This window comes from Parasteatoda tepidariorum, chromosome 4 (genome assembly GCF_043381705.1).
Source record: "Parasteatoda tepidariorum isolate YZ-2023 chromosome 4, CAS_Ptep_4.0, whole genome shotgun sequence".
NCBI lineage: Eukaryota > Metazoa > Arthropoda > Arachnida > Araneae > Theridiidae > Parasteatoda > Parasteatoda tepidariorum.
The window spans coordinates 18,085,272-18,100,091 of record NC_092207.1 but is presented as its reverse complement, the minus strand read 5'-3'; the positions used below and the strand labels follow the sequence as shown (position 1 = coordinate 18,100,091).

Below are 14,820 nucleotides of genomic sequence, written 5' to 3'. Positions count from 1 at the left end.
ATAGGCTATAAACTGAAATTTTAATAATGACGTATTAGATATGAAGGTGGTTAGGTTGTACTCGATGCCGTTAAGTATTACTAGCGACCTCTCTCATTAATTCATTAAAGCTTACTTGCCTACCTAATCGCATATATTATTAGTTTTATTATGCTATTTTTCGACGAACCTATCGTTATATTAAATAATGCTTTTTAGCAAATTATATGTTATCTTTATTCTTGTGAGTTTGAAGCAATTTTTTTCTTGTCAATTAGGATCAATCTTGTTCATATCTAGACAGCGTCTTCTATGTACTCAAAAAAAAGGTAATCTGTCAATACGAAGACGCAGAGTTTTATATAAGTGAATAAGTATGAATAACCATCTCAAACTCTTTTACAATGTTAGTAACTGCATTTTTATAGGAGACAAAAATTTTCTAAAACGGAGAAACATTTGAAATCTAATTTTGTTAACCCTTTATAAGTTTCTTTATAACTTACTTCAACAGTTTATAAGTTACTTACAGTTTATAAGTTACTTCAGTTTGTAAGTTACTAAATTCAAATAAGTTAGTTCAGCTCATAAGTTACTTTAACAATTAAGTGACTGTGAATAATTATCCCAATAATCTGAGAATAAATACGTCAAATTCCTTCACAATATTGGTAAATATATTTTTACAAGTAAAATAATTATAAAATTTACAAGTAAAAAAAGGCTTTCAAAATCTAATTTTCCAATATTTTATAAGCTACTTTACGTTAACAGTTTATAAGTCACTAAACTCAAATTCCAAATAAGTTAGTTCAGTTTATAAGTTACTTCAACAGTTAAGTGAAAGAGAATAAATATCCCAATAATCTGTGAATGAATTGTCAAATTTTTTCACAATATTAGTAAATGTATTTTTACAAGTAAAAAAAAAATTAAAATTTACAAGTTAAAAAAAAAACTTCTAAAATCTAATTTTACAATATTTTATAAGTTACTTTATAAGTTACTTCGACAGTTTAAAAGTTACTAAACTCAAATTCCAAATAAGTTAGTTCAGTTTATAAGTTACTTCAACAGTTACTTCAACAACTGTGAATAATTATCTCAAATTCTTTCACAATATTAGTAAATACATTTTGATAAGTAATAACAATTTTCTAAAATGGATAAACCTTTAAAATCAAATTTTTCAATATTTTATAAGTTACTTCAACACGGCATTGTTAGTGTTCATAACAATAAGCGAATTTTGGGAATTATTAATTTACTTTGATGATTTTTATCTAGGTGGAAATATTTCGCCAAATTATCGTTATTTTAAAGAAGTTTAATTTGTTTTCTTTAACGTTTTAAATATTTATTTCTTTTAAAGAACTGTCAACCCTTTTCGGTAATACAGTAAAATTATTGTGTAAATTTAATGTCTTATATATTATGTTTTGCTGAGTGTCAGCCACTCACACTTTCTTTTTAATTTTGCTTGAGTAAAAAAATAGGAAAAACACCCTTAAAGGAGAAATCCCGTTCGAAATTTTTAAACGATGTCTGTACTTCTTTTCCTTATGCATTGATTGGATCAATATTGTTTTTATTCCAACAGGGAATGAGCTTTAAGTTAAAATATTACAGCTGTTTAATAAAGAAAATGGGTCTACCGCCCCTGCTTCTCATCAATTCCTAATATCCGGAACAGCTTTCCAATCGGAATTCCTTCTGGATTGCTTCGCGACCCTTCGTTGGCTCATGTAGTATAGAAAACTATTCCTGCTGGAGCAATATGGTCATACATAGACCACACCTGTCAGGCATTTTGACAATACTTGGACGGCTAACGTATATATTCTATGTTATTGAAAAAAGTTATATATATAACGGTTAAAATCGTTCAACAAATATCAACATTTCTCTTTTATTTAAAAAATATTTTGCACTTATCAAGTAAAAAAGCATAACCTTTTTCGATATCTCTTTTATATTAAAAAATCGTAAGGCCGACATTTCCAGTATTTCATGTGTTTGACTTAATGTTACATTTTGTTTTGCTGCGCGAAAACTATAAGACTTGAAATTACTAAACTATAATTACTAAAACTTGAAATTACTAAGGTGTGCTGAAAAGTATATAAGAATCACTACCGAATGAAAAAGTTTAACTTTGATTAGTTTGTTTGAGAATTTTAACTGTTAAACTTGATGAGAAAATAACTATACGGGCCGCTCTACAGGCCACAGAAATGCAGCTACAGAGTTGGAACTTTGCATGCTAAGCGAACTTAAATGAATTCTTTTTATCAAAATTCTGATCATTTGTTCAAAAGTTATTGCTACTTTAAAAGCAATTTTTTTAGGATTTTTCTCCCTTCTTTTTGACTTTACACTGCATTTTAGACTTAGAAAAACTGAACTTAGAAAATTGAAATTACGGAGGTGTATAGAAAAATGTATACAGAGTATGACAAAATAAAGAAATTTCAGATTTGGCAATTAGTACAAGAATTATTAACTGTTAAAATTTTGGAAACGGAAAACCATGTTGGTTGTTCGACTGACCGCTGAAGCACAACTGAAAATTTGAAATCTGACTTGTATATAGGGCCATTTTGTATCATATATATTGCGAGATTTTTTTTTCGAAGTTCTTGCTTGTTTGTAAGTTATTGCAAATTTAAGTCCTTTTTCGCATTTTATGTCAGCTTCTTTGTTTTAAATATTGACTATTTGGTCCATTGTTGTAGAAAAATCATTTTTCCCTTAAGAGATTTTTATTTCCTTGTTTTATAATCTCTCACTCACGTATATGTTAATCAAAAATGTAAGAGAAAGATTACATGATGCCAGGCATAAATCTTAGAATTCATAGTGAAAATTTTAATAATAAAAAAAACCTTAACAAATAGCAATAAAAATCCGTTGTCTATTGGAGTTGTTTTAAGTCTCTAAAATAAGTAAAATTAACTTCGCATTTTATTCCTTTTTATTGAGTCTCAAAATCTGCATTCCTGAGGTTATTTTTTTCCAAGTACAGATGATTATTTTTCAAATCTATGCAATCATTTATTTCGTTACAGTTAACACATAAACAAAATTTTTTTACATAAAATTAGAATAATTATATATTTTGAAGCAAAAATATTCAGTATTTCGGGGAGGGGATTTTTACGTTTAAGAAGTAAACATTAATGAATAAGAACAAATTACTGGGTTTGGTCAGCTAAGCGAGTAGGGGGTGCAGCCTCCTAGATAAATTCTAGATACTATCATGCTGGTGTTTTCCCTCTTACAACTTACTCATAATAGATATTGCATACCAAAGACACAATATGTTGAACAAATGTTTAACACTTTATGTTTAACAAATACCTTTAGTTTTGTTTGCAAATTAAAAACATGGAAATAGACAATATGACACAATGATTAGCTTTAGCGCTTTTGTTTGACTTCCGTATACGTCCGTTTGTTGCAGAAAATTTCAACTTTAAAATAAGTAAGGGTAATAATGTTTCTTAAAATTTGTTAGTACTTGAATATATTTTGACAAATATTTGAAGACAAACATAAACAAATGTTCGAAAATAATCGTAAATTTAATCCCTATAAATGGTGGTGCTTTAATATTATTCAAGATTACAAAGGAAATTTTTCGATAATAAATTCAAAAATATTTCCTCGATTAAAAACAATTAAAGTAAGTAAACATTTAGTCAAAGTGAATTCGATAAAAAGTAATATCAAAATTGTCATGCATTTATTTTTTCTTTGTTTTCGATGAAAAGAAGCACTTAAAACTGTTTTGTGTATTATATTTTAATGAAAATGGAAAATTCTTACATACGGATTATTAGCGAAATAAATGTGTTATTTTAAGTACAAGATAATTGAATCTCATCAGATCTATTAAAGAGGATATTTCTGCATTATTAAAGAAAATGCTGGAAGAATAAGATCTAATAAATGAAAAGACTTTTCCTCAAATTATTCATTGTTCAAGACGAGATTTATTCCACTTATTCCTCTATCGGAAATTTTCTGAAATAATCTACTGTTCAAGAGCAACTTCCTCAAATTATTCCCTACTTAAAAATTTCCGCCATGTAATAAATTTACAAAATTCCATGTGTAAAAAAAAATTTTTTTTGGTTGGGATAGCCTGGTTTGTAAGACGTTGAACCCATGTCCAAAAGGTCGTGAGTTCGATCCCTGAAAGCCGAAGACTCCCCGTGTAGTAAATGATTACTGACCAACGTTAAATCTGTCTGGTTACAAAGTCTTCTATGTTCCCTGAACAAATTATACATCTAGGACGTCTGAATTGGAGATTGACAGTTCACTGGTTCATGTCAAAATTTGTGGATAATTGAATGGATGTGTGAATGGATCGGCCCTATTAACGGGCTGTGACGTGTGAGTGACTGAAGTCGTATTCTTCGTCATAGATGGAGCCACTTAAAAGCAAGAGACGCACCCTCTGCCTTAAATTCGCTTGGTTTCGCCAAGCAGGCTTGCTGCCATTGGCAACTGGCATTAGAAACAACAACATAAAAATTGTTTATCATATAATCCACTGTTCAGGAAAAATGTTCCTGAATAATCCAATGTTCAGGGAAAATGTTCTCAAATAATCCACTGTTCAGGAGAAGTTTTCCCAAGTAATCATAAAATAGATGAGTTAGATAAAAAAACTCTTTCATTTCTTCCTTTGATATTAGATTGTAATCATTACTTCTAAAGCATTCTATTTACCTAAAAAGATTAATGCTTTAGAATGTTCGCTTTTGACCATGAAATTCCTGGTCCGTTTAGATCACTAAATTCTGATTGGTGATTTGATTGCTAGAGTTATTTTTGTACACTAGTGTTTCAGTCTTTGCGGAATAATAAATGTTTCTTTTTAATTTCTTTTTTTCTTTTAGAATAATCGCTTAATTTAGCATAAAATGTTGTTTTTCTCAGGATTTATTGCACCAATTTTCAAAAATTTTCATCTCCTTTACACTCTTGTTTTTAAAGTGTACATTTCTTTTTCTTTTCTCTTAATTTTATATTCTGAAATTTTATTTACATTTAAAATCTGGATTTTGACAAAAAAAAATTCTTATATTTCAAAATTAATGACTAATTTAGAATTTCTAAAATATGGGATAAAAATTCGAAGAAAGTAGATGTTGGAAACAAAAGGAAGTCATTGTAAATTGATTGTATAGTTTCACATTAAACGCCCAAGTTGATCAATTTAACATCGGCTTGACAGAAACACCCGGCTCTTAAACAAAATTGCTAATCAAATCCTCCAAAGGTTCCCTTAACAACATTTTCCCATCAAATAGCATAAGAAACTGACTTTGTTGTGCAAAGAATGGCACTTTCGAAATAATTCGAAATGGCACTTTCGAAATAATTCGAAATGGCACTTTCTTATGGACATGACCGTCAAAAAATTAAATCAAAGAAATGAAGAAATATAGTTTTACAGTCAAATATTTTGATTGATGAGTTATTTTAAAAAATTATTTTTTGCAAAATAATAGAATACATTTTAAAAAGAAAAAATGAGTAAAATATATTGTGTAAACATGAATTACATAACCAATTATGTCTCATACTAATTCATATTTTACTTATTATTTTACGTTATGAAAAATAATTTCGAAATACGTTTTTCAGTAAAAATTTTCATCAAATTTCAAAGTAAAAATAGAAACGTCCTAGAACTTTCACTACATTTAATAATCCTGATACTGCAATATAAAGAAAACATATAAACGTACATTCTTAATGCAATGTATGTTTGTTGACTTCTTGATCAGAAAGAATATTAAAGTACATAAGTTGCGAGGTAAAAATCAAATCATGAATTTTATTGTTTTTAGATTTAAAATTTTTGTTTCTCTTCTAATTCTGAGCATGTTACAATATTTCAGAGAAAAAAAAATTTTTTTTAAATCTATGGCATATTAGTATTACTGATTTATTTTATATTTGTTTATATTTTTTCCCTGATATTTGAAAATATATAAACATAGAGAATACCTTCCATAAAGATAAAACCACATTTCAAATAAAAACGAATTAATAACGGTTCAACCCTTTAACGCAGATGGGACACCGGTGTCCCTAATATATATATATATATATATATATATATATANGATCTTATTTGATGTGCAAACATACGTGGGAAAAATTATATATATATATATATATATATATATGCTTTTCTGATACTTTAATTACAAGTAAAATGTATTTTGCTATTTTTTATTTATAAAAAACAGTATAACAGTTACTGAAAAAATCTGTTAGATAATTTAATTTACATTTATACTAAAATATAAAATCCGAAAAAAAGTAGTTAGAAATTTTTTCTTTCATTCCTATTCAAAAGTATATCGATAACTTATTTTGTAAATTGAAGAAATTTCAATTGCGATGAAATTTTTCTCTTCGATCTAAATGACTGCAAAAAAGTGCAAATTCGAAATAGTATTGTTTGGAAGTGAGCCGTGTTTGAAAAATTTCACCTTTAACGCAGAAAAAGATGCCGACGTGTTTCATGCTGTACTTTATAACCATAATAATTTTATTAAAATGCTAAATATAATATTTTTCACTGATTTTGACCAAAAGGAATTTACAATAATGAAAAAAGTATGAAAAATATTTTTAATAAAAATTCTGCGCTAAAGGGTTAAGAGCGTACTAAATTTAGACATTTATTAAAGCATATATTTTCAAACTTTTAAAACATTCATAATTACATATCACATTTTTTATACAAAAAAATGTACCATGCTATTATTGCAATTTTTACACTAATTTCACGTCATTTCTACAATATTTAAAAAAACTTACTAAAGATAAATACCTTTCAGTCAGACAGTTATGAACATTTAACCAAATTAAATTACCATATATATACCATATTGCATATTTCTATGCTTACTATTTCCATGGTTTATTGAATATTTCCTTCTTGTTGTCTTATTTCTGTTGTAGAAAATGAGCAAGTAGGATAATAAATTTTATCCTTTTTATCTTTTTAATTTAATGTTCGCTTTAAACCCCCAGTAGTTATGATTATACCTTTTTAGTACTTTAATTTCATTATTTTTAACACCAATATTATAAAATTTATATTAATAATATGCTATTATTACTGCTCAATCTGAAGCACACTATTTGAAAATTCTATATATATTGCTCGAAATTGTACCAAAATTACACATATTATTATTTAAATAAAAAATTACTTTGTCCTTTAAATTACTTACTTTGAATGATCATCTTCAATCATCTCATTAAATAAATGGAGATTTGAAGTAATTGGAATAAAACATTTAATATTATGTCAAAATGTAAAAACTAATCTTTAAATAATCTCTTTAATTAATATAATTAAGTTTTAATTTTAAAAAAAAACATAAGCGTTTTGAATCTCAAAATTTCACTTGGAGTGTTCCAATATGTTTTGGAGCAAATTAAAGTGCGACCATCTGGACTGATGGAATAAAGAGAAATGGAACCCTGTTGATAGTTCCATCTCTTTCTAACTCCTTCACTCTTCCGTGTTTCATTTTCCATTCATCCTAATCCTACATTACGCACCGACAGGTGGCATTGCCATCGCTTCTTTCTCCAATCGCTAAGAGCTGCGCTTCAATCCAAGCGCTGTGATGATTGTGCATTTCACGAAAATATTTGAAGTAATAAATCATACTGTAGTAGTACTCGACATTTGAGATGCAAAAAATCTGTACTTATTTTTAAAAGTAATTGAGAAATGGAGGCGAAATATTAATGTTCACATAAATTAAAATTTGATTTACAATTCAAGATACATTTAAATAAACCAAACACGAAATGTTATTTCTCTACTGATAGTTTTAAATTCTAGAAGTAGAACTAGGGTTTTAATAAGTGTGTGGGTTAAATTTTTAATTCAATATCAAACCAACTAGGAAATTTCTCCTCATATTTACGACCAGGATTTTCAGCGTGTTATTTTTATAGCATTTATAATTTTTGATTATTTAACATTTACAACTTTTGATTGATTTTAAAAACTTCTCATATTTACAACCAGGATTTTCAGCGTGTTATTTTTATATCATTTATAATTTTTGATTATTTAACACTTACAACTTTTGACTGATTTTAAAAACTTCTTTGTATGATATACAGCCACTTTAATAATAAAAAAAAGATAAAAGGTATTTATTTATTACGAAAACTTTAAAATTTGTCAATTCTATTCAAGCTGAACTAAAAATGAATCGAATAATATTATAAATCAAATAATATTATTATAATTCGAATAATACTATTATAAATCGAATAATAGTACTGATTACTACCATTTTTTAAAACAAATAGCAATTCTATTCTATAGGTCATATGGATCATATTTTTTATCAATATGTATTTTATTACCTAGTTTTAATTCAGAGCAAAGCATGAAAACTCATGCAAAAGTAAAAAATGTTTGTTTTTATTCAAAATTTCAATCCTAATATTTCAGTCGATCAGTTAGTTTTATCACTATCCTGATATACCTGTGTTTTATCACTATCCTGATATCACTGTGATATTCAGTCTATCCTATTATTCAGTCAGTTCAATATTTCAGTCCTAAAGCTAATTCTATGTAGGGAAAAGACCATTAGACAATGCCAACCTTCAACTTCAAGATCGAATCAAGTTAGCATGTTTTATATACTAGTGAAATTATGATTAATAATCGTAGTGGTAGTTACACCACAACTCTAATCCTAATACTTTAATCCAAATACTTTAATCCTAATTTTTACTGCACGCCAATCACTGCCGGAATATAATGAATAATTATTATGATTAAAAAAATTCACAGTAATAAATTCAAGTTTTCTTCTCAGAAAACATTTCTACTAAAAATATCAATTAGTATAGCAAACTTTTCCAATAATAATAGAATATGTATTTCATAATGGTTTATTAAAAAAGAGGGTTTCTTTTCTTGAATAAAATTACTTTATAGAAAATAATGATCATTATAAATTTTATTGACTAATTTTAAGGTCATGGGAGTATTTCAAATCCTGCTTTCTAATCAAATTATTGCCAAAAAGAACCCTCAGTAAACAAAGGTGTATCAAAATCTTTTCGGGGTTTCTTCTATGGGTTTCTTCTAACTTGTGCCTCGTTGATGATGATACCTGTTAAAAGCGATGAACTAGATCATTTATTTTTCTGGAATTCGAAAACGATAATAAATTACAAAACAATGGATGATCTAGTTGCGCCTTCGTTATTTGTTGTATTTTTTAAGTGATCTAGTTACGACACCGATGTTTTTCAGTTTTGATTTGTTCTTGAGTATGATTTTTATTTTTTGGTAGAACTGTTATGCTTAAGATTATTAAATAGTTGTTAAGTTTTTACCGTTAGTATTGGTAGTTTTTCAAGCAGAGCTGTGTTATAATTATATTGTAGTTCGTGCTTTAATATTTTCCGTTGTGTTTTTAATCAGTTCTTGTTCGTGTTTTAACAATATCAAACTCAAAAAGTTGTTTTGTCTTCGAAATCATGGGCAAAATTACAAAATGTGGTAAGAAATATTGTAAATGACGCAAAGAAAGAAAAAATAATTTCAATTTATAAGTAATGAATCTTTTAGAATTATAACTGCATAATTTTAGATTACTTTTATTTTTATTATATTCTTTTCGTTCAATAAAATTTGAAAAAATATGAAATTCGTCAAAAATTGAAAAAGTTACTTACAGTTTATAGGTTAAAGTTTCGTTGACACTAGACTACATGCAAGGAAAGGATTCTTTGACATGTACCACTCAACACTCAGACATGTACCACTCAACTCTTCCACGAAGTCGAGTTTGTCTTCATATTTTTCTTAAAGCCTCCTTATATTCTAAATTGAGTTCAAAATTGCAAAGTTATGAGATTGAACGCTAACTTAAATGTGTGAATCAAATCAAAACCAGTATTTAAATAGAATAATTTCTGTGTGCATTTATGCATAATGTAGTCTTTTCAAACGATGATTTTTGTGAAAATAAAAATTTAAAAATTAATGCTATAAAACATAACACAACAAGGATACTTTAATAGATACACTAAAAAGAAACCCAACGTAATTAAAATTACGCGCTACATTAATACATTGTTTTTTTGTTATTGATTAAATGGTTGCTCTTTCAAACAATATTTTTTATTTAAACTGATCTTAATTTGAAATAATTTTGTTGTGCAATGAAAGATTTTAAAAGTGCAACTTAACAAAAATTACGAGCTACATAAATACATTGTTTTTTTTTTTTCAGATTGTTCTTTCAAACAATCTTATTTATTTATATTGTTCTTATTTTTGAATAATCTTGTTGTGCAATGAAAAGTTAAAAGAAAAAGTGCAACGTAATTAAAATTAAGCGCTATCTAAATGCATTGTTTTTTGTTTAGATTGTTATTGTTTGAAAGAACAATCTTTTAATCAATCTATATATATATTTCTCTTACATGGCACCAAAAAAAAGCCTCATTACAACTCCCCGAATGGCAACGTTAGAAAATCGACCAATGATTGCTGCTAAAAATGTCACATGGCAAATGTCACATGAGGTGGCTCAACATATAGCGCTTTTAAAAACGGAAACAATAACCAGAGTGAGCATTATCAGGTTGTTCAATTCAGATTCATGCCCTAAAAACATGATAATATTTAATTTAAACTCAATTAGGAATTAATTAGGCTGGCCTTCTCCATGACTATAAATAAGTCACAAGGTCAGACTTTTGAGAAAATCAGTTTAGTATTGACTAAACAAGTTTTTAGTCATGGACAACTTTATGTTGGCCTGTCAAGAGTTAAGTCATTTGACAGCCTTTCAGTAATTGCTCCAAGATGCCAAATCTATAATTGTGTTTTCAAAGAAATTCTAAATGCTTAGTGTTAATTTCTTAGAGCTTTGCAGAAAAAAATGTTTTTTGGAAAAAATTTAATTGAAACTTCTATTGGCAGTAGGCAAGGGGAACTGCCAAAATCAAAACTCCCCGATTAGAAATGCAGCATGGCGACCTCCACGTGGTATTTCTCGGGTAATGCTAACAGCCATGCATTTTAATTTATTGTATGTAAAACATCCTTATTTTGTTCTAAAATGGTATGTACTTTATCACAAATGTTAATTAATATAGAAATTTATTTCAATAATGCTGATCACCAAAAAATAGTTCATTTGGCGATAAAAAAAAAATTTGTGTTCTTGAAAATGAAAGACTTTTTGAGGGTTATTATCTCACAAGGAAAAGTTAGGGTTTAAAATTTATATTTTTAAATAATAAAATTTTCTTCTAAAAATTTCAGAATTTCTAGCATTCACTAATTTATTATACACATTTATTTGAATTTAGGTGAGTAATTGCAATCTTTGATAATTTATTTTGCTATTATGTTTCTCATTTAGCTAATGTTTTGATTTTTTCACCATATACAATCTAAATAACTAATATACTTTTTTAAAAGCCAATAAGAACATTAATAGAATTCTTCTACATAAGTATAATACTATGTCTTTGATGATAAAATACTATGTCTTTGATGATAAAATACTATGTCTTTGTGCTAGAACATTGTGTTCATTGGCGAGCGAGCGCAGCGAGCCATGGTTCACAGCGTAAACCACATAGGATTGCGTAGCAATTCTCTGGGGTTGGCGAGCTTTAGCGAGCAGGGGGCGGAGCCTCCTAGTATTATTTATTTACTGTTCTTATTTTGAAATATTTTTTTGCGATTGTAACTATTATAGAGTTGTCAAAAAGGGAGCAAATTATCTAAAATTAATTTAATCCGCTTAATGCAATACAATAATTTGAAAAGTAGCGAATTATTTTGATTATTTTTTAAAATTTGGCTCTGCAATTAAGATAGCTTTTAATTAAAAAAAGCAAATACGTTGTAATTATCAAATTTAAATTAATTGAAAGTTAAGACACGTGTTAGCACTAGATGGTAGCACAAGTTCTGTGTGCTGTTTTAAGCAAGAAAGATCCCATACATTTCTTCTTTGTATCTTTAATTATTTATACAGATAAATGATATTTGTTTTAAAAAGATTTTTTGGAAATTAGTTAAATTGAAAATAATGGCTCATAATTTTCCAAATTTGGATATTTCTTATTAAAAAAAGTACATATCTTCATTTCGATTGATAACTCGAACTGAAATATATTCTCTTTTCCTCGAAGAAACAGAAAACTCGCAGAAAATATTTTGAAATTGATTCTTATTTAGAACTAAAAAGCACATATCCATGATTAAGGGTCACGGGGGCAGTCTATCCCTCCTCCTCCCCCAAAAAATTAATAGACCACACTTCTTTTTTAAATATTTTCATACGTCTTCATAAAACTCTTGTTTTGTTAATGATAGTAACAAATTAACAAAAGCTTTTTTTATCTGACTACTTAATTTAGATCAAGTCTATTTTTTTTTCCATTTGAGTTTATAAATAGATAAACAAGAAATGTTTGAGAAATTTCCATATAGTGACATGTTGCTCCAACTGCAATCCCAAAGATGGTAAATGAATTTTAAACTTAAATTTAATTTTTCAAACCATTTTTTTCTTTAAAAAAAATTGATGTTTTTTTGGGAGTGGCTACGGAAATCTTTTTTTTTTCAATTGATTAATTTATTATTTTCATTTATATATTTTTTCATTTTTTTTAAATGCTTGTTTTGTTTTGTTCAAAATTAAAATAAGTAAATAAAAATAAAAGAAAGTTAGACTTAACTGACGCCGGCTAACCAAACAGTTAATTTCTCGAAAAAAAAAAAAAAGAAAACTTGCACTGCAACTTTTAATAAATTTAATTTAAAATCTCTAAATGTATGACTATAATTAAAATATACGGAAAAAATATTACATGAAATTTTCTTAAAAATGCACTTTCAGATGAAATTGATAAATAAAATATTGAAATTATAATTTCCATTAAATTTTATATAAGAGAAGTACGAAATGTACTTAGTATACAAAATATGCGAATCCCTCCTTGTATATTCTAGACTTAGAAACCAATTTCTTTAAATTGTGTGAAATAATCTGTAATGCTAAGAATATTTTTAAATAATGTAATTAAAAGACTTTCCTTACTTTCAGGATTTAACTCCATCGATAGCTATTAAATCCTTCATTTATAAACCGTGTATTCTTGGCTATATTTTGCAATTTTTATTTTTAGCCTATGAACTCCATCATTATCTGTTACATGCTTCTTCTATACTGGTTGCAAATATAATAAATTTCAAGAAGCATAACACATAAATCTTAAAAATATAACTAATGATTATTAATATTAGTTTCATTTAAAAAAAATTATAAATGGTTTTCGTTCAAATTGTGAACGAGAATATGGCTTCATCACAATTGAAACGCGGAAATACACCGGTGAAGTTAAGGGAATTTAGAGATTTGGTCGATTATCACTAGAACTACTGAACTAATTTTAATGAAATTTGATATGTGCTACATTGATACAATATAAAACAGATTACCATTCAACAATTGTAATATACACGCATGATCACGCGTAATACTCGTTTGAGTCAGAAGGTATGAAACAGTGGTAGCAGAATAAACAAAAAAAATGGGTCAATAGGGGGTATGGCCCCTCTTACAGATATGCTAGCCTTGCAGAGTGATTTCATACTTGAAATAAGGCAGTTTATCATTTCCAGTGGCAATTGGCCTGAATTGTTCTGTGGCAATTTCATACCTTCCGACTACAACGAGTGTTACGCACGATCATGCGTGTGTATTACTATTGTTGAATGGTTATTTGTTTTGTATTGTATCAATGTATGTACAGATCAAATTTCATTAAAACTAATTCAGTAGTTCTAGAGATAATCGACCAAGTCTGCAAATTCTCTTAATTTCGTTCACCAGTGTAGTTTCGAGTATTAGAAAAATAAAACTTGGTATATCTTATAAAATTTCAGTTCTAAATTCAATTCAGAGACAAAAATCAGGCTTAATTTGCTTCGATAAAGCGTAAGAGGATACCCGTCCATTAGAATTCTTTTTGTCATCAATTTAAATAGGAGAGGCGTACGTAGTTTTCCAGTCCGTAAAACCCAAATGTGGTACAATTTGCCCCAGAATGTCCTGAGAAAAGTTTGCACCAATACTTTGCTGAGGAATTTCATAGTCTTTGAGTTGGACTTAAAAATCACAAGTATGTGGAATTAAGGGTTAAAGAAACGTGTTTATTTGCTCTCGAAAATAAATGAAGAATCTTTGCACGCTAAAAAAAGTGATTTTGTTCGTAAACGAAAATATAAATTTATAGCTGCAAAAACTTTGTTATTTAATTTTAGACGTTGCTTAAACTTATTTAATATCTTAAACTTTTCGATTTTATTCTACATCTTAAATTTATCCAGCTTATTAAATCTAAGATTTATTTCGATTATCATAGCTAAGACACTTCTACCGTTTTATATGTTAAACTGCCGGCCAGGTGGCCGAATGGTTAGCGTGCCTGAGTACGAAGCCAATGACTGCGGGTTCGATTCATCGCTCTGGGCATGGATGTTTCTCTCTATGTGTAGTCCTGTACTGTGTGTGAATGTGGTTCACCCTATGAACGGGTATTTGTGGCAGTGTGTCGTGGGTAATGTTGCTCGCCTCCGTGACTTAGGTTCACAGGTGCCCACTGGGATTAAAATAAGTGTAAAACCTATTCTGTTACATTAAACATATCCATATTAATGCTACTAATTTCTGTTATTTCACTGATTTATGTATATATATATATATATATATAAAACTTGCACTGCAACTT

General features: G+C 27.9%; 1 protein-coding gene across 3 annotated transcripts in view; it reads right to left on the bottom strand.

Moving 5' to 3' along the window:
• LOC122269728 (G-protein coupled receptor dmsr-1) overlaps window positions 1–7,559 on the bottom strand; it is a 108,392-nt gene extending 100,833 nt beyond the window's left edge. For 2 of the 3 annotated variants that reach the window (XM_071179475.1, XM_043044155.2), the window contains exon 1: window positions 7,248–7,541. The gene's annotated coding sequence lies outside the window, so the exon portion shown is untranslated. Of the gene's footprint in view, window positions 1–7,247 lie in introns of all 3 variants that reach the window. The other variant, XM_071179474.1, reaches the window with a different exon arrangement.
• Between the last annotated feature and the right edge of the window lie 7,261 nt (window positions 7,560–14,820).